The sequence below is a fragment of the Saimiri boliviensis genome, chromosome 1 (genome assembly GCF_048565385.1).
Source record: "Saimiri boliviensis isolate mSaiBol1 chromosome 1, mSaiBol1.pri, whole genome shotgun sequence".
Classification (NCBI taxonomy): Eukaryota; Metazoa; Chordata; class Mammalia; order Primates; family Cebidae; genus Saimiri; species Saimiri boliviensis.
Window position 1 is genome coordinate 66745476 of NC_133449.1, and position 21534 is coordinate 66767009.

A 21534-nucleotide genomic window follows, 5' to 3' on the forward strand; every position below is an offset into this window, starting at 1 on the left:
CAGTGATGGGACATCCCTAGGGGAGGAACTAGAAGAGGGAAGGAAGTGGGGGATCCACCCTTTGAGCAGCAACTACTTACTAATCAGGAAAGAATTATTTCTATATGTAAACACAGCAGCATCAGTATGTAGTCACTGAATATTAATCTTGAAAAGACACCAGTCTTTCATAGAACAATCTGGAATTCACAAGAAGAGAAGAATTAAAAGGCATCTTCCCAGTTATGGAATTGCAACTATCAATAAGCAGAGGTTTGGCCTGTTTGCATTTTTTAGGAGTCTTAAAAAACCACCACCACATCAGACCGCCCATATGGTTAGTCCCATCCTAAAATCTAATATAGTCAAGACAGAGTAATAAGTTAGCAGCCCTGGCTCTGCCTAAAAGATCTCTCTCCTTTCTCTACTGCAAAGACAAGTCAGAATTCCGTTCAGGTAGTTATTTACTAAGCATTCTGGTCCCAAGACTTGCTGGGTAGAGGTAGGAAAGTTTCTCTTCTAACATTATATCCTGGGAAACCTACTAAAAGCAGCACATGTCAATCTTACAATAGGTCATTTCTGCCAACTTCCTTTCTGAGAACAAGTTTCTTTAATTCTCCTGAACTTTCAGCCAATACTTCTAACTTATCCCATGACACCATACATATTTCATACTTTTATGTGTAGTATATCATTTTAGTTTGTATTTAGTAACATTTTCACACAATAATCCAGTTTACATAAAATCATCACCTTCTTTTCCTACCATTATCATTTCTAATCCCAGTAGAGAAGTTTCTGACAAAATACTTTGTCAAAACATCATTAAAAGAGGAATTGTGGTTCAGGTGCAGTGGCTCATGCCTGTAATACTCTGGGAGGCTGAAGGAGGCAGATGGCTTGAACCCAGGAGTGCGAGACCAGCCTAGGCAACCTAAGAGTGACTTCACCTCTATAAAAAAAATATCAAAAAATAGTAAAGTGTGGTGGTGCGTGCCTGTGGTTCCAGCTACTCAGGAGGCAGAAGCGGGAGGATCACCTAAGCCTGGGAGGTTGAAGCTGCAGTAAGTCATGACTGCACCACTGCACTCCAGCCTGGGTGACAGACCAAGACTCTGTCTCAAAAACAACGAAGAATTATGATTAATTACTTTATTATATATTTGTTCAGCCGTCACAGCTTTATTAGAGTTCCCACTAAAATCAAATGCATTTTATATTGGAAGCATGACACACAATGTTGGGCACTGGTAAGAATAAAGACACTTTTTAAAAATACAGGTGGCTCACATCTGTAATCCCAACATTTTGGGAGGCCAAGGCAGGGGGACTGCTTTGAGCCCAGGAATTCAAGGCCAGTGTGGGCAACATGGTGAGAACTCATCTTTACAAAAATGAAAAAACCAAGCATGATTTTTCCCAACCAGCTACCCAGGAGGCTGAGGTGGGAGGACTGCTTGAGCCCAGGAGGTGAAGGCTGCAGAGAGCTGTTTTCACCACTGTACTCTAGCCTGGGTAGCAAAGCAAGACCCTGTCTCAAAAATTTTATGTAAGTAAAAAATCTGCCTATGACCTATATGGCCCAATAGCATATCTTCAATGGTTAAAAAAAAGTAAGCAATATGTTGCCTTCTCTTTGTGAATGAAATTTAAGGAGTACAATAGTCACCCCTTCTCTAGGTAGATGCATTCCAAGATCCCCAATGGATACCTGAAACCATGGATAGTACTAAATTCTCTATATACTGTGTTTTTTCCTATACATACATACCTATGATAACGTTTAGTTTAAAATAGGTTACAGTAAGAGATTAACAATAAAAAATAGAATTATCATATAGCGTAATACAAGTTATATGAACGTGGTTGTTCTCAAAATGTCATTCTCATACTATACTCACCTATTTTTGGATGGTGGCTGACTACAGGTAACTAACTGCAGAAAGTAAAATCGTGGATAAGGGGAGACTACTGTATACTCTTATTTCGTTTATACAATTTTCACTTTTAATTAAAAATGTTAAGTACTTTTTTTCTCCTAAAGAAGTACATTTTTAATCATTTAGCAAAATTTGTCTTCTATCACTCATATCCATTCCAAATAAAATGCTTTGACTAAAATGATGTTTATTTATACTTCAAGCTTTCTATTTACAAGATATTATAAAGTTTTCTTTTGCAATTACATTGGAAAACTTAAGGCTTCAGAATTATGTAACTTAAGTACCCCACCAACAGCACCTTTCTTTACTTTGTCACTTAACTTTTATATCCTTCTCAATCAATTCAAGGGAATGAAATTCCAAAATTAAATATCAGGTCATTCAGGATATCTTTTTAAATGCTAAGTACTCCCAAGAAATGTAGAGAAAGTTTTCTTAGCAATAAATCTAGAGAGTAAGTTCAAATTCAGCCTTTATTCATACAAAATAATCACTGACATCATTGTTCTAGGTAGGGAAGGACCAAAGATATTAAAGCCAGAACAGACCTCTCCCTTCATACAGCTAACATACTTTTTAAGATGAAGCTAGTATCTCTTAAGAATTAGGGTAATCAGGCCAGGCACAGTGGCTCACACCTGTAATCTAAACATTTTGGGAGGCCAAGGTGGGCAGATCACTTGAGGTCAGGAGTTCGAGACCAGCCTGGCCAACATGGTGAAAGCCAGTCTCTATTAAAAACACAAAAATTAGCCAAGTGTGATGGCACATTCCTGTAGTCCCAGCTACTCAGGAGGCTGAGGCACAAGAATTGCTTGAATCTGGGAGGCAGAGGCTGCAGCAAGTTGAGATCATGCCATTGTAATCCAGCCTGGGTGACAGAGCAGACTCCATCTCAAAAAAAAAAAAAAGAATTAGGGTAACCAAAATAATATAGTTAGAAATTTCTTGAAATCTTCCTTTTCCATGACTCTGCAATTTAAAAAAAAAAAAAAAAAAAAAAAAAAAAAAAAAAAAAACTTGTAGAGAGACTAGAAACTGGTCAAATAAACTACAGTAAGTACATCCAGATTTTTAGTATCCATTGAGAGGTCCTAGGACGGATCTCCCTCAGAAAAGGCGACCCTATTAGGTAAAGGCTTTTAATGACCAGAATCAGAAAACATACAGAAAAGATATGAAAAGTCTTCTGAGTTGGAGAGAAACTTCAGAATCTGAATACTAAAAATGGAGGACAAGCTTTTCATTTTAACAGGAGATAGTGTGATACAACAGGAAAATATCTGGAGTTTTTTGGTGGCGAGAGGAGCAGAAAGCAGTAAATTCAAATTCAGACTATAAAGTCTGTCATTCACTTGTCAAAAAGGTTAAGAAACTCTATTTAGGGGTGTCAGAATCCACATATTTAAGGTCTCAATTTACATGGTTATGAGACAATCGAATCTCTCTTCTATTCCATTCCATTTTTAGCTACTGGCTCTCCTACACTGCTATATACCTAATGCTTTCTCCTGGATTATCACTTCTATACATCTCGGCTTTGCTAAACAATGATTTTTGTTGTTTCTGTTTTACTTTTTGGCAGGCAGGTACATTTACTAGGGAATGACAGTAGGTCACAAAATTCCTTCTTAAAGGTGTCCATCTAAATCCTGCATGCCACTGGGGGGTGGATTGAGGAGATATAGCATAACAGACCCTTCTTTTTCCCCCTTTTGATTTTAGTGGAAAGGACTAAGTTCAGAATCATGCATCTTCTGACAGCCTAACATGACAGTCGCTAGGCTACTTCCTAGTTTCAAAGCCAAATATAATACGGTTCTGTTCCTATAGCCAAAGTGCTAACAATCTAACAGAAAATACAAACTGCAATAAGGTTTGGTGGTATTATAACAATGCTGAAGTATCAGAAAAGGATTTCTGGAGGAAAGAAATGTTTGAATTGAGTTTTGTAGGATGGCATCTTCTACAGTTTTGAGGGAACTAGTAGAAATGAGATTTCAATTAACAATGTCTTACTAAACGTGTTTATCAAATTTTCAAAAATTTAGAGTATCCTAAAGTTTATAGATAAAATACTCTGAGACAGTTGTATTGGAACGATAAAAAGTAAATTATAATTTATAAATTGCCTATCTGAAAAAGGCATTAACATTCCAGACAAAAAAATAGCTTCAGCTAAACATTAGAATCTTCTGCACCCTCAGGACTATTTGATAAAAGTCAGCCATGAAGACAGGAAAAAAATGTGTTAGGAACCAATATCCCTTATGCCATCTGTTAACTCCTGTTTTTAGTGGCTTTTTCAATCATCTCCTCTCTATAACAATTCCCTTGTAAAATTACCAAGATAAAAAAAAATTCTCCATTTCTAACTATAAAATTCAATGTAATACTTGTCATATGCACTTTCTTTTTCCTCTCACCACCATCATTATGCTAATACCTTTTCCTTGGCTATTATAAACTTTAAATCTACAGTTATCTATGTAGGTTCACAGATGCACTGGCAAAAAGAGGCAAAAGTTATAGGCTCGAGCGCTTAATGAATAAAATAATGTGTCTGAGATTTAAAATAATCTCAGCAGGGGTAGGGGGAAAGAGTGAATGTGTGTAGCAGGGCAGAGGGTGGTGGTGGAGGTAGGTGGGGAGTTTGATGACACAAGACACATAAAAATACTGGTTATAGAAGCTAAGTGATGAGTCCCTAAGAATTTATCTGTGCTTTTTTACATTTCTGAAGATTTCCAAAACAAAAAGTTTAAGTCCTAAATATTAGGTATGACTTCCCCCCCTCCCCCAGATGGAGTCCCACTGTCAACCAGGCTGGAGGGCAGTGGCACAATCTCAGCTCCCTGCAATCTCCACCTCCCAGGTTCAAATGATTCTCCTGCCTCAGCTTCCTGAATAGCTGGGATTACAGGCATCCGCCACCATGCCTGGCTTTTTGTATTTTCAATAGAGATGAGGTTTCACCACGTTGGCCAGGCTGTTCTTGAACTACTGACCGCATGTGATCCACCTGCCTCAGCCACCCAAAGTGCTGGGATTTCAAACGTAAGCCACCATACCCGGTCCGTGGGACATTTTTTAACGAAAGTTGGGAAAAGTAAAAAAACCATGAACATGAGTTATTGAAAATGACATCATTGTTCTCAATCTAACATTAACACACCAAGGTCTAGCAAAAGCCAAATCAGCTAACAAGCTGATTAACAAGCAATGTATAAATAATAAGTTTAGATTTATGTCTAAAATCATTTTAATTACATACCCTATACCCTTCCTTCCCACTTAACTTTTTAACTATTACTAAACAGTTTCATATATTGCTGTCTTTGTTTCATCCTACCTTTTGGTAGAAAAAATTAATTTGTAAAATTAAGCAAAACAAGCAAAGTGATCTTGGTAAGAAACCTCTAACTAAGAATTAGGTTGTATCACACCAAAGAAAATAAACACTCTGCCTTTTGAGGATAATGATGTAACCTGAAAACAATGTGATAAGAACACACGAACCAAACAGACAAAGGCAAATTTGGCATTAACACCTGGAAAACCACCAAAGAAATTAAGACAGCCATTATAAAGCGTTTTCCTTTAACTTATGATCCAGGAACTCTGGTCATAAAGATGTTTGTTCATCAAAAGATTTATGGATAGCCATCTTATGAAATAACCTGGAAAAACGAGAGTTGAGATCAGAGCTCTTAAGAATCAACTCGTTGGGGAAAAAACTGCAACTAAATAGCATTAACCGTTTTAAATAAATGTTTTACCTATATAAGTAACATGTGCTTGTTACAGAAAATAGTAAGGACTTGCAAGCAAAATCCTTACCAATAAAACCATCACCCAGAGTAAATTAATACTCTGGTACCGTTTCATCTACTTTTGTGTACGTGCATGCACACATGATTGGGGGGATAGAGTGTATCAAACATTGTACAAAATTAGAACTATGCTATTTGCTATTTTCAGTTGACATTTTATTTTTCTAAATTCAGTATTTTTCAAAAACTGAATATTTAAGTCACAAAACATTATGAACCTTTGAACTGTTGTAACAAGTAACTTAGTAACTCATTTGTGTCCTTTTAAGAATTAAAACATGCCACTGTAAAACAAATATTCAATATAATGTCAACCACAAAAATTCTTTCAGAAACACATAGTAGAAACTGAGTTCTTGAGAAAGCCATGACAAAACAGCATGATGAATTGAAAATATATTCACTATTAGATCCTGTGAGGTATTTCTGAGATGTCTAATACCATGGACAATCAAGAACTGCCTATTTTGATGCAGTCTTTCAGAAGGAAGGGAGCCCTTAATTTGCTTTACAGATATGGGTAGACTTTATCCAAAACCATCATCAAAAATCAGAGAATGGCTCTATTAGACTTATAAGGAAAAGATTTATATCAAACCCCATACTTGCACTTACAGCACTTCATAGTTTACAAAGCGCTTTATATATTATCTTGTCTCAGCTTCACAGTGACCTTAATCGCAAAGGAATTCCAGTTTACACATGAAGTAAAACATAGCTAGGAAGTTAACGAGATTATAACATCTTTCTTTGGTGTTCTTTCCGTATACCTGATAATCTACGTGTAAATTTACTTTATACTTTATTCCTAATCACAAAAAAGCAATACAGATTCATAACCTGCCCCCAAAAAAGAAAAACCACCCTATCACATGCAGGAAAGAATAAAAAACACCCTATGACATGCAGGAAAGAATAAAAAGTATTCTATAATCCTTCCCACAAAGGGAAAACTACCACTAACATTATTTTTCTAGATATACACCCATATACCTCATTTGGCACTGCTTTGTTAGAGCACTATTTGTCTCAGAATACATAAATTTACTTTGGTTCTTAATGCAGTCATTACAATGGCCAGTTAATACAAGAGGCTGATTTGTTTATTCAGCCATAAAAACTAACATGTCATTCTGCGCTTTTCTGGTACTCAAGTCTGCTAACCTCTCCTACCACACAGACAGAGCCACTCAGCCAACTTCTTTACTATTAGTTTTTGTCCTCTCTTGTTTCACAAAAGGTATGCAAGTAGCAATTCTGAAGGTGCCACAAGGGTTGATACAGAGCATCATGTTTAATGTTCAAATGCAAAACGTGGTGCCTTCAAGGAAACAAGTCAATGAAATAGAAAGCAAAAATAAGCAGAAAATTAGAAACGTTATTTGGCATCATGAAGGGCAACACAAATTTCACTACTACCTGCAAGGACTGATAAACACCGTAATTTCAGATTTGAAAAAAAAAAATTTCAGATTTGAAAAAAAAATGGAAAACTGCTAACGCACAATGCTAAGAAGAGATCTCCATGTGAACCAGGGAGTAACCCCATATAGCAATGATTTAAATTGTTATCCGTTTCAGGAAAACAATTTTTTGATAAATGGGCAACTGTAAGATACACCTTTTTGTTTCTTGGGAGCATGTGCACTGCATACATAAATAGGCCTCTAGAGCACAATACTGTATTCACTGTAAATGACGTTCCCCTGGAGATGCACACTGGTAGCCTTGCTCTTAACGCCCTTAATAAGTCTAACAGGTTAGTCTAAGAGAAATCACCTTATCCAAGTTGGAAGAAAGAAATCTTCCCTAGGATTTTTTGTTAAACTAGAAATGAGGAAAGTGGTAGATTTTCTAAAATTCAAATACAGTTAACAGCCCTATTTACTGCTTTACCGAGAAACCACACTCTAAAACAACAAAAAAAGCCACTGTAACAGAGGTAGGTAAGACCAAGAAGTAAATACAATAATGAAGGTAATCAACATCCAGTCTCAATTGTTTCTGAAACCTAGTTGCATCCTTGCCCTCTCTGCCATTTGGTTATTTGCTTTTCCTCATGGAGTAACATGGGCCAAAAAACGTTTCCATTAACCTAAAGTGGGTCCTAAAATCTTCAATTAAATATACCTAAACGGACTAAATGCATTAAAATGCCATAAGCTTTAAAGTCTTTACAAAGTACAAATGAGTATACAGTATACCACCTTTTGTGTTAAAGAAAAAAGGAAAACAGGAAAACATACATATACCTGTTTATGGCTACAATAAAAAAAATGGGAAGAATAATGCAGAAAATGATGAAGCTGGTGATCTATAAGGGATAATGCATAGAACGGATTGAAGGGATATATATGGTAATGTTATTTCACGGAGTGTCTTCCTATGTACGTTTTAAGCTTCAGAAACATGTTAACAACCTACATATATTTTAAAAATCGGTAAGTATGTGAAGGAGAAAAATATCGAACACTGAAAGCAAACTAATCCAACCATATTTCAAATGCACACCACAATACATTGAAGGGGAAAAAGAAAACTAATATAAGAACTTACAAACCCCTATTCAATTTATGTACCCCACAGGGGGCGCCACCCTGAGTGTTACAACACCAATGGGAAAATAATAAAATAAATAATTACTGTACCTCAGTTTTGATGGAGCTAGGGGAAAGAGAATAACAAATTTTCACTCTTTTTAGTAATTTTATTTTTTTGTAGTGGTATGGATAAGGCAATTTTAAACTACTTTAGATATATCATAGGTTTGAGCAAGTAAGTAAATGTTTTGATGGTGCTAGGAACTTAGGGCTCTCACGGTGGAAGACAAGAAATACAAACAGGAAATGGGACAAAGCAAGAAAGAACTGAACAGTAATAGATTCTATCAAATATTGGAAAAACAGGAGTCCATAAACACATACCAATAAATTAATCGATGGGGCAGAAAGGAAGACTCTTACAGAGTGCTGAGTACCTACTAGCAAATGTAGAATAAACTGGAGTGGAAAATCATTTTGTAACCATCACAGTAAAGAACTGTTCAGGTAAGAATCATGAGTGGGTGTTACAGAGGTAAATTCTGATGAGTAGGGTATTTGCATGGTCTTAAAATGTCTCTTCATAGATTAATTCAAGGGGGAGTGGGGGGAAACAAGCACTTTAACCAAAACATATGCTCAAACATAGGATCATGCATGAAAGGCAAATGGAAATGGTAAATCTCCAGATCTGATATCCTGGGGACACAGACATCTGATTTTTCTGTCCTGGGACATATAATCTAAATTGAATCAAGACAAAACATGAGATAAATCCAAAATGAGAAATTGTCCATTAAAGAGAAAAGCAAAGCAGATTGTAGTCTTCAAAAATGTCTACTTCACAAAAGATAAAGGCAGACTGTGGAAATGTCCCAGATTAAAGAAGATCAAAAAGACATAACAACTAAATGCAATATCTGATCTCAGCTTAGTGCTGTACAGGAGAGAGAAAAAACTGCTATAAAAAACACTATTGGGTCAATTGACAAAACCCAGAATACGAACAGATTATATTTGAATAATTTTATAGGCTGCATGCAGTGGCTCACGCCTCTAATTTTAGTGCCCTCAGAGGCTGAGATGGGCGTGTTGCTTGAGCTCAGGAGTTCGAGACCAGCCTGAGCAACATAGCAAACCCCATCTCTACAAAAAATATAAAAATTAGCCAGGCATGGTGGCACCCACCTCAGCGTGTAGTTCCAGCTACTTGGGAGGATCTCTTGAGCCCAGGAGGCAGACTGCAGTGAGCCGAGATCACTCACTGCACTCCAACCTGGGTGACAGAGCCAGACACTGTCTCAAAAAAATAAAAAAGGATTTTATAAATGTGAAATTTACTGAAGTTGGTAATTATGATAACTATGAAAGAAAATACTTTTAGGAAATACACACTAAAGAATTTAGGGATAACGGAACACAATATATGCAATTTAATGTTAAACTTTTCAGGAAAAAAGCATATATTCAGGAGACAGAAAATTCCCATCACCTAGAACTTAAATTCATTCAAAAATTGTTAATAATCCAATATTTCATGTCCAATGCTGGACTGTGCTATCTTCTTAACTGCATACGAAGTCAAAAAAAACTATAAGTATGGCAAGAGGCAGAAAACGTGTAATATAATAAAGAAATTAAACCTTAAACACATTTTTAGATGTGTTTTCTAAAACACTTCTTTTCTACACCATGTTCACTCCCTAACTACTGTTAGTCAGCCTATTATGCAATCCATAATAATCTAATCTTTGGGGAAAATTTCCACTGATCTGAAGATACCCACCCTGCTAGAAGGGGTGCCAGTGAATGACTTCACAAAAAATTTGTTAACTCCCACAAGTAAAATTTAACACTATTAATTCAGCTTTAGAGAGGTAGTGCAGCATACTGTGCAGTGCAGCATACTGTTTAAGAACTCAGCCCCTACATTCAGTGTTTTAACTCTGGTCCTGCTGCTTGCTAACAATGTCACCCTGAGAAAGCTGGTTAATCCAAGCCTGTTTCACCCTGTGAAAATGAAACGAGTACCATTCAGAATGTTACTGTGGAGACTAATTAAAATTGTAAATCCTGACATGCAACAGGTGTTCAAAAATGTTAAACAGTAAACAAAATGCTTTACTTAAGAAGCAAATAGGTGTTTCTTCCTTTTAGTAAGACTTGAATAATTTTTGAAAATTACATTAGAAATAGGAGTTAATTGCTTACGTCCACCTTTCTTTCAGTATTTCCTATATTGAGATCTAGCAATTTGTTTATCAAGTACATTTTTAAAGTCACATCAAAATTCATGAATTCAGATGTGGATGACCTAAATGATGTATAAAAAGGAAAGTTTTTCTTCAACAAGTAAACAGGGAAATTAGCTGAAAGTTTAATAAACAAAGACTGTGGAAATAAGACAGGAACTTTTTTACTTGATACAGACTGGAACAATAAATATATTCTGGTTCAAAAGAACTGAAAAGTAATCCAAAATATATGTTCAGTGGTAGCCATTAAGAAAATAGAGTGGCCGGGCACGGTGGCTCAAGCCTGTAATCCCAGCACTTTGGGAGGCCTAGGCGGGTGGATCACGAGGTCAACAGATCAAGACCATCCTGGTCAACATGGTGAAACCCCGTCTCTACTAAAAATACAAAAAATTAGCTGGGCATGGTGGCACATGCCTGTAATCCCAGCCACTCAGGAGGCTGAGGCAGGAGAAAGGCCTGAACCCAGGAGGCGGAGGTTGCAGTGAGCCGAGATGGTGCCATTGCACTCTAGCCTGGGTAACAAGAGCGAAACCCCATCTCAAAAAAAAAAAAAAAGAAAGAAAGAAAAGAAAATAGAGTGAATGCAGTGGCTCACACCTGTAATCTCAGCAATTTAGGTGGCTGAGGTGGGAGGATGGTTTGAGCCAAGGAGTTTGAGACCAGACTGGGCAACACAGAAAGACCCTGTCTCTATAAAAATTTTTTAAAAAGATTAGCTGAGCATGGTGATGTGTGTCTGTTGTCCCAGCTACTCAGGAGGCTGAGGCAGGAACATTGCTTGTGTCCAGGAGGTAGAGGCCACAGTGAGCCATGGTGACACCACTGTATTCTAGCCTTTGAGACAGAGATCCTGTCTTAAAAACAAAACAAAACAAGAAAATATATGTACATTAAAGCTATTTCTCCTGTTTCCTGGACTTTCTTTTCAATCCAAAATCCTTGTAATTCTTGACCTCACCAGCATTATTAAAGTCGTGTTTATTTCTACATCTCACCTTTTCCTCACTTTTTCCTTTCCACTATTCTCTTCTATATACTTATTTTCCTTCCATTTTAATTTGCCACCACAAGTGTCAGACCAAATAAAGTGGAAGCAATGAAGAATACATAAGCTGACTACACATAAGGGCTTATTAGCTTTAGCCATAAACATAATTACTTTCAATTTGGAGAGTCTCTAAAACCACTAAAATGCAACATTCATTAGCACCTATTTCTTTGCTTAACAGCCCAAACTGTGTTACTGGGTACCAATACTAGAAGTACTGTTTCTAAGTGAGTAAGGCATTTTATTAAGGATTTGGACAAATTTAGTCCAAACCTTAATCGGTATACATTAAGGCACAGTGGAAACAGCATGATTTGGAGTCTAGGCTCTGGTGACTACCAGCTGAGTTCATTCACTCAACATCTGAGCATCGAATACATACCACTGGGAAAGACAAAAAGACATAAACGGTTACTATGTGTTGTTAAGTACTAAAAAAGAGGCATGTAAAAAGTTCATAGAGGCACAAAATATTTTAATAAAAGTTAGATTACATGGGCTTTCGACTCCAAAATTCTATTAATCTAAATCCTTTTAAGCCGTTCAATTAAAAGAGAATACCCACAGATTATGATTTTCTATCGAAGGATGCTGCCTAAGCACTTAAATTTTGAAATAAAAGTAATAGCTAACATTTATTAAGCACCTAGTATGTGCTCAGGAATAGGAGCTTTCCATACACTGCCTCACTTAATTTTAAGGTCACAAAATCCCAAGCAGGAAGTAGTAATGTCACCATTACACAGATACAGACACAAAAGTTCAGGAAGACTAAAATAACTTACCAAAGTCTCACACATACTGAGGAAAAGAGATTTGAATCCAGATCTTCTGATTCCAAAGCCTATTCTCTTTGCACTAAACTATTTGTCTCATTTTCTTCCACTACATGAAAACAAAATTTCCACAGATCATCTACTTAAGAGCACCCAAGATAAACTCTAAATAGTCGTTAAAAAGTGATGACTGATTGAGAACCTTTTTAAACTAGAGTACCTGCCATACACACCCTCCAAAACAAAATGCAAAAAAAATTACAAAACAAATATACCCAATATACAACAAATATGTGACATAAACACATTATGAAAGCTAATTAATAAAAACTAGTAAAGATTTTTGTGATTTCTTCCATCGTTTTATCTTTATCCTTTCTTGGATCCAAGAAAAATGAATTCCCAAGGAAAGAATGGCCCAGCATTACGTTGGGATGCCACAGAACTATTTAGAAGTACATATGACAGCATATGGGGCACAAAATAAATATAAAACACGTCAAATAAACTTTTTAAAAAGATAGCAACGTAAGTCCACTAAGTCTACAATGTCTAATCATTAACAAAATTTAAAGCTGTTTAAAGTAATGTCATTTACATGTTCTTCTGCCAAACCTTCCTTAAATTCACCTTTTTTTTTTTTTTAATCAATCCCTTTTTCCAGGTTATCAACTGTAAATCTCAACCGGCAGAGTATCCCTGAAAAAATAATCCTTTACAACAAATGAGGAGAAAACTTAGAAAATTTTTGTGCACAATTCCAAAGCTTGTTAGAGAAAAGTACTTGAATTAACGTAAGTCGCTGGATCCTGGTGACAAGTTTTTCATCGGAACTCCTTTAGACTACTACTATTCCCTATCCTGTCCCCAAACTTCGCCTAAGGGCAAGTTTTAAGATTAAGAAACATTAACTTGAGGTAGCCTTCACAGTCTAGCTTAATTAATGATTTTGTAATACCGAAGTATCCCTCATTTGCAATTATCTCGAACAACAAAAGATCTATTTCAAACGTTCTCAAGGATTCCAGTCTGATATAGCTCCCCCTCCCTTTAAAAGGAGGGGGCCCAAGCTAGGAATCACACAAAAACAATGCACTAACGTTCTGTTTTCACAATTCCTCTGAGAAATTTGGAAATACTGTTCAGTATCACAACCATTTATGAGGCCTCAGTTTCCCACACAGAGGTGACATTTTCCTTGCTTTCATACCTGCACTACGCAGCACAGAACACCGGCCGGCAAAAGCCGCTTGGATCCTAACATTCCCTCCTTCAACCCGACTCCCCTTCCCCAACCCCAAACACAAACACGTTCTTCTCTCCAAGCTTCTTGCACAATGTCGCTGGCCAAAGGGCTCGGCTAAAACTCCACCGCCTCTTCGGGCCCGACGGTAACGCTTTCTCCCTGCTCGGCGCTCCCTCACCACGGTTTCCTCGGCTGTCAGGCCCAGCGCAGCCTTGGCAGGCAGGCCCCACGCGGCTGAGGAAGGGGCCGCCTTGGCCTCGCCAAAGGGCTCTTCACGTTCCTCCGCCAGTGCAACGGCGTTAGGCAGCTCTCCTCGGGGAAGGGTCCTACACGGGTGTCAGGCCGGGCCCTCCAGAGCAGTGAGGTGAACAAACGACGGAGCAGGGCAGGACAGCTTCCCTTCCCATCCCAGGGGGTCCCCCAACCTCCTCCCGCCCCCGCCGTCTGCCCGCCGCCATTTTGTGCGCAGCCGCTGCGACACAGATACAATAGTCGGCCCGGATCGCACAAGAAAGGCTCAGGACCCGCACGATACGGGCCCCTGCCTTCCAACCCCCTACTCCCAACAAGGCGGCGGTCCTACCTATGCCTACCCGACTAACAGCCGGATCCCATTTGCGCCCCACACAGTTTAGCACTCAGCCTCCAGTCTCGACGCCGAAGAAGCTACCGCCTCCAAAGAGCTGCACGCATGCGCACATCTCCAGCTTCAGCGAGCTCCCGTCTACTCCTGGCGCCTGCGTGCCGCGGGCGCCGCGCTCTCCCGCAGCCCGAAAAGGGCTGGCTCCCGGAAGGGGGCGCTCCCGCTAGTGGCAGCCAAGAAGCCTGCGGCAAAAAAAAAAAAAAAAAAAAAAAAAAACCTCCAGCGCCGTCCCCACCCCTTTGTTGGTTCTGTGCCTGTCCTACTCAAACCGCTCATCCTTTTAAGACCTATATAGCGTCTCACTTCCTTCATAAAGTCTTCCCTGATCATTTGTGCCTTCAATAATAACATTATAACGGGTTATACTCACGCCTAGCACTTAATATATTGCTTTGTATGGTCAAGAGTTTGCCTGCTTTTATCCTGTCACCTTGCACCTTTTAAACTCTATGACAATAATGTGATGTATATCATAGCTACTCAAAACGTCTGTAAATTAGAATTCAACTAAAGCTTATTCAGCTAAAACTTTAACACTGAAAATCCTTTTGTCATTTAACAATAAAAAGCCCTATCTCTGTGGTAGATACTTGTAATCCTCATTTTACCCATGAAAAACCTTGGGATGACAGAAGCTAAAAAGAACTTCGTTATGCAATTTTTTTATCTTCTCAAGGTGACTCTACTACACCAGTATGAAAACCCAGTCATTGGACAAAATCTGGTAAAACTCACGAGCCCTGCCATATGCATACCACACAAATCACACCACCCACCCTGAGTCTCACACATCCATTTTACCTAGCACTCAAGCAGATGCATTTCTTTATTCACATTAAAGCGAGCATCTGAAAGACAAAGAAAAGTAGTTTTAAAAATATTTCTTCTTTTTTTTAACCTCTGAACTTTTTATTGGCCTCCTTCTCCCCAAAGGGTCCCCTGCTTCTGCTGGCTTAATGTCTCAGAACTTTGGTGTCGTTGGTCTCAATCACCACTTTGTCACCAACAGGTGGTGATCTTTTGGATGGTTTGCATGGAGTTGCTGCTGTCCAGGTCATCACCAAGATTGAAGTCCTTGCCATCTTCCAGCAGGCAGCGGTAGGTGGCGATCTCAGCCACCAGCATGACCTTGATATTCAGCAAGGCCTTGTACTCCTGGGCCTGGCACTGTCCCTCTGACCAGGTCTGTGATGGCTCTGACTTCAGGTGCAGCCGGATCCTGTTGAGCTGCTCCATCTGGAGGGCATAGCAGGCCTCCACCTCCCTCAGGCTCTTCTCCAAGCTGGCCTTCAGATTTCTCAGAGTCCAGGTAGATCTCCAAGGACTGGACTGTACATCTCAGCTCCATGAGTGTCATCTCAGCAGTTCCAACCTCAGCAGACCGCATGGTGACCACTGATATGCTCTCCTCAGTCTGCTGAGACCAGTACTTGTCCAGCTCCTCTCAGTTCTTCCAGGCCAGCTCGTCACATTGGGCCCGGATGTCTGCCATGATCTTGGTGAGGTCCTGAGATTTGGAGGCATCTACCTCCATGGTCAATCCAGAGCTGGCAATCTGGGCTTGCAGGCCTTTTACTTCCTCTTCGTGGTTCTTCTTCGTGAAGAGCAGCTTCTCCTTGAGGGCCTTGATTTCTGTTTCCAGCTGCAGCCGAGTGACACTGGTGTCATCAGATCTTGTGGAGTCCATGGATGTCGCTATCCACAGACTGGCGCATGGCCAGCTCTGTCTCATACTTGACTATGAAGTCATCATAAGCAAGGCAGGCATTGTCGACCTGCAGAACAATGCATTCATTGTCCACAGTATTTGCGAAGATCTGAGCCTTCAGGTCCTCGATGGTCTTTAAGTAATGGCTCCAGTCTCTGACCTGGTCCTCCTTCTCCAGGTGCTCCTGGATTTTGCTCTCCAGCTGCCAGTTCTCGGTCTCCAGGCCCCTCACTCTGTCCAGGTAGGAGGCCATTGGTCGTTCAGGCTTTGCATGGCATCCTTCTCATTCTGGATGCCTCCCATTCTTGCCAGACTCCTGGCCATCCCTGCCGCCAGGCCCCCGGACTCCATGCCACCCCAGAAGCTGCTGGAACAGGACACAGAGATCCAGGAACCAGAGCCCCCAGCGCCTGCACAGATGCTAGCCGCGCTGCTGACTGGCCGGGTGCCATAGCTGGGCACCTGGACAGAGCCCAGGGACAGATAGTTGGTGGAGAAGGTGAAGCGAGTGGTGAAGCTCATGCTTTCTAGGGAGGAGAGCAAGAGGACAGGACTCAGGCTTTGCCGACGACTTAAATAGATATCTTGTCAGATTTTCATTTCAAACTAAAAATCTTGCTAGGAACAACAAACCAAAACAACAAAGAAAAAAGCCAACAAGCTCCCTCCAAACCCCAAATAACCCATGCGAACATTTGTTAAGTTTCCTTCTATATATTTCTTTATATTCATACAAACACATGCAAACACAGTATTTGCATGTAACAGGAAATTTTTTTTCACACATTAGCTATTTGCTTTTCTGATTACTGACATTTCTTCAAGTAAACCATATAATCCTTTTTTAAATAATTGTATAATATTTACAGTATACCTGCTTCAGCAAGTTGTCTCCAGTCTTTTTGCTACTACTGATATTGCTACTACTGATATTGCTACTACTGATACAAACTTACCAAATGATACTTTAATTTCTAAAGGCTAGAATCATCATAGTGGGACTGCTGGATTAAATGTACATGTGTGTATATACATTTAATTTTAATAAGTGTGGTAGAAATACTTCCCAAAAAGTTTCTAAAAAGTGTCCCTTCCACTAAATATGTAAAAAAATAACCATTTCCTTACAAACTCACTTCTTTCTCTAAACCTAAATTACTTTAAATATCATTGGACTTATCTGTTTTTTAAAGTTTGAAAAAATTCACCTTTGAAATATCATTTGGTGCTTTGTCTGCGAGTTGTTCTTCTCCAACTTTCTCTTGATACTTTATGATATTTAGTTAGATAAGAAATTCTCCACAATGAATTTGGTAATTTATATTTTGCTTGAAAAGCATCCATGTCATCTAGATTTTCAAATATTTCCCTAGAGTTAGGCAAAGTAACTTACAAAATTTCTTTCATTTTCTTCATGTGGGTCCCTTATGTGGCTTTATTTATTTGCGTAGCACTTCCAACATACCAATAATTTGTTTCTTATCCATCTTCCTCCATGAGAAATATAAGCTCTCTGAGGTCAGGGATATTTGTCTCTTTTCTTCACTGCTTTATTTCAATTCACAGAATGATACTCGGTACATAGCAGAAAATCAGCAAATATTTCTTGAAAGAATGAATGATTCTGATGGGTGGGTGTGTATGTGCGTGACTGCATGCTTGTCACTGTTGAGCATCTTTTCATGTATTTCTTTTTTTAAGTCTCCATTTAACTGGCTTAGGCCAGGCGCGGTGGCTCAAGCCTGTAATCCCAGCACTTTGGGAGGCCGAGGCGGGTGGATCACGACGTCAAGAGATTGAAACCATCCTGGCCAACATGGTGAAACCCCGTCTCTACTAAAAATACAAAAAAATTAGCTGGGCATGGTGGCGCGTGCCTGTAATCCCAGCTACTCAGGAGGCTGAGGCAGGAGAATTGCCTGAACCCAGGAGGCGGAGGTTGCGGTGAGCCAAGATCGCGCCATTGCACTCCAGCCTGGGTAACAAGAGCGAAACTCCATCTAAAAAACAAAACAAAACAAAACAAAACAAAACAAAACAAAACAAAACAAACCATCATTTAACTGGCTTATCTGCCGCTAAATAAATATGCAACACAAGGAGGGGCTGAGGGTGAACTCCCAGTCAGGCTCCTGTGTCCAGGCTTAAGCAAGAGCCATGTCTATTTCCTCATTTTAAAAAACTTCTTCTTTTTATATTCTTTGTGCATATTTTTTTTAAGGTAATTGGTTATTTAATTAGATTATTAGGACATTTAAAATACCAATTTGTGAGGATAAATTCCATTTGTTAGGGCAAACACAGATCGCAGGTAGCCCTGGAGCTGAGGAATAGCTTTGATTTTTGGTAAAATTTGTGAGTCCACAGCTTTCTGATCAATCTTGCGCTGTTCTGTAATCTCGTATTTCTCTTTTTCTGTGTCGAAGATCTCACCTTCCTGGTGTCTGGCTTTCGCAGCTTCTTCTTCTTGAAGTAAGCATCAGTAAGATGTTTTGGAATTTTTACATTGCTGATATCAACTTTGGTTGAGGTGGCATTGACAAATTTCTGGTGTGTTCTTAGCAGAGGAACTCGATTGAGGACCAGAGGTCCAGTCACAAGTAATAAGCCACTAGCCAGCTGCTTCAGGAAAACCACCCTCTTGCCCCTGTAGCGTCCAGTGAGGATGATCAGAATGGTCCCGGGGGTAATGCTGGCTCGCAGTTTTCTCACGTGCTGACTAAAGGGTTTTTTGCCGTGGCTCAACAGCTTTCGAGGCACATCTTCAGTAGGATCATACCTAGGCGTTTTGCGAAGTTTAACCACCCGGGTACCGCCGTTTTTGTCACCACCAACTGGTTTTGTAACAGTTGCAAGAACCTTCTCCTTCTTTTTCTTTTTTTCTTTTCAACCTTGGATTTAGCCGCTGAGCACTTCCTCTTGTGCACGGCCTTTCTGGAATACATGGCAGATCGGGAACACCTGCCAATTCCTCTGACAAGAACAGGATTGCAGCTGCAATGGGGCTTCCCCTTCTTGGGCTTTTTAGCCTTGAGGTTACCCTTTTTCATTTTGCTACCAGCATCAGCCTTCTTGGCTTCAGGTTTCTTCTCTTTAGTATCCGGCTTCTCAACTTTTTCACCCGCCATCTTGCAAGATGGGACCTTTGTGCATATTTCTAGTGAAGTGATTGTCTAACCAAGAGGTAGCTCTCACTATATATTAAGGGACTATTAGCCCTTTGTCAAATATGTGGCTATTAGTTTCTCTTCACTGAAATTTTGTTTCTATCTATTGCTATTATAAACTAAATTTTCACGCAACCAATCTATCAATCTTTTCATTTATGACTTCTGAGTTTTATTTTTTGTCTAGGAAGCCTCATCCCACTCCCTTAAAGCATATACACCCAGAAATTATACAAAATTCTCCTAAGTCGTCTAACTTCACAGTTGTTCACAATTGTTCAATTTTGTTTACAACTTCACAATTTTATTTTTTACATTTAGATGTTTAATCAATCTAACATAATTTTTATAATATGAGATAGATCTAGCTTCATTTTCTTCCAAATGAATAAAGGCAATCATGAAGGTTCCAGATGTTAAGTAAACCACCCTTTTTCACATAATTGAAATATATCTTCCCCTTAAAAAGCAAGCAACAAAAACTGTTTCGTTCCCATGTATAAAAATGAATTTATGGCCCTTCTAGTCTGGTTTAACGATCTATTTGTCTACCTGTGGGTCAGGGCCATTTCATTAACTGAGCCAATAAACATGTATTGTTCATGTTTTTATTTTCTGTATATTATGATGTTTGACATCTTTCTGGCTGGGGAGAAATTGCCAATCTTAGAGAAATCAAAGCTCAGCCAGGAGCTTGCCTCCGATATGCATACTACCCAATCAGAGCCATCCTGCTCTATCTGGCCAGTATACCCCAGGAGGCAATATTCCTCTGCCTTAATCATCCCAGGATCAGGTACCAGGCAACTAGAGACCACTCCTATAGCTTAGAGCCTGCGGAAATGATTCAAACTAGCCAGTTCTGAGCTGTTTACCTTGCTCTGTCTTGCCTTTCCCTGAGAAACTCCAACAAAGGCCTTGGCCTGGACTCCTCCTGCCCCTTGTTCCTGCCCCTTCTGCTTCCTGACAGACTTGGGTGTTTCCTCATGTGTCCCTGTATGGCAGAGCATGCCTCCTGCTTCTAGGACCTGTAAGTATAGTAAACTTTGCTTTCCTGAGCTTCTCCTGGAACTCCTCTTGTGGTCAGACCTGACTGACCCTCACATAAAAGAATGCAAAACAAAGTATTACTTGAGAAACCCCTCTGTGTCTGGAACTATTCTAGCCACCAAGGAGTGAGTTGAAAACCAAAACACAACACTCTCATGACATGTACAGCCTTGATCAGGGAGACAGACAATTAACAAGTACATTATGTAAATTATGTTGTTCTGCTGTCATCTTTGGCTGGAGTTAGACCCAGAAGTTGTCGATTAGCAAACCAACATAGCCAAATGTTGCCAGTGTTCCTCAGGCCTTTAAGCTATAAACTCAGCAAGGAATGTTTGCATTGTATCTCTTTAAGGTACCACCCGGGGGGTGGGGAGTATGACAGCATTAACTTCCATAAACTTTTATAGACAAATGGAAAAAATCTGCAAAATTAGCTAGTAATAATATTACACAGCAATACACACTTTTTATACTCTATACAAAACCAAAATTCTTGGTCTTAATGGTGAGTATGTCAGATGGTGATAAATGCTATGGAGGAAAACAAAGCAAGATCAGGACACGTAACAAAGACTGCAATTTGAAATGAGATGGTCAAGAAAGGCATCACTAAGAAGGCAACGTTTGAGCAGAAATCTTACTAAAGTGTATGAATAGAATCTAGGAGGAAGAGTATTCCAGGAAGAGTGGAAGTAAAATGTAAAAGCTCTGAGATGAATGCCAGCTTGCTGTACTTGAAAAAGCACAAAGGCCAAAGAGGTGGCAACAGCATGAGTAAGATGGGACATGGGAGATGAGGTTGAGGGAAGCTGGAAACACTTACTTGCTAGATCAGTGTGCTAGGGATGCCATAACAAATCTCCACAAGTTGGGTGGCTTAGACAACAGAAATTAATTCTCTCCATTCTGGAGGCTGCAAGTCCACAGTCACGGTGTCAACAGGTTTGGTTCCTCTTGACATCTCTCTCCTTGGCTTGCAGTTGGCTGCCTTCCCACCATGTCCTCACATGGTCTTTTCTCTGTGCACATGCATCTGCAACTTCCTCGTATAAGAACACTAATCATATTGGATTAGGGCCCCGCCCTTATGACCTCATTTAACCATAATCACCTCTTTAAAAGCCCAATCTCCAAATATAGCCACATTCTGAGGTGTATGGGGAGTTAAGGCTTCAACATATGAATTTGGGGAGGACACAATTCCATCCGTAACATAGGCCCTTTAGAAAGCTTTGGTTTTTTACTGTGAATGAAACAGGAAGGTTTTGAGCAAAGGAGTAACATAATTTAACTTACATTACATTGAATATTTACTCTCTGTCACTGTTCTAAGAACT

The 21534-nt window shown here is 39.4% G+C and overlaps 1 protein-coding gene and 2 pseudogenes across 5 annotated transcripts in view; all 3 read right to left on the minus strand.

Annotated features, from left to right (window-relative positions):
• Nucleotides 1-21534, minus strand: part of ZNF638 (zinc finger protein 638) — a 167129-nt gene that overhangs the window by 92680 nt on the left and 52915 nt on the right. Inside the window, exon 1 of one of the 5 annotated variants that reach the window (XM_010333483.3) lies at nucleotides 14210-14330. The exons of 3 other annotated variants lie outside the window; for them this stretch is intronic. The gene's annotated coding sequence lies outside the window, so the exon portion shown is untranslated. Of the gene's footprint in view, nucleotides 1-14209; nucleotides 14331-21534 lie in introns of those variants that run through there. One more of the 5 variants, XM_074398580.1, reaches the window with a different exon arrangement.
• On the minus strand, nucleotides 14505-18122 carry LOC104650574 (keratin, type I cytoskeletal 18 pseudogene; annotated as a pseudogene).
• On the minus strand, nucleotides 18220-19957 carry LOC101028128 (large ribosomal subunit protein eL6 pseudogene; annotated as a pseudogene).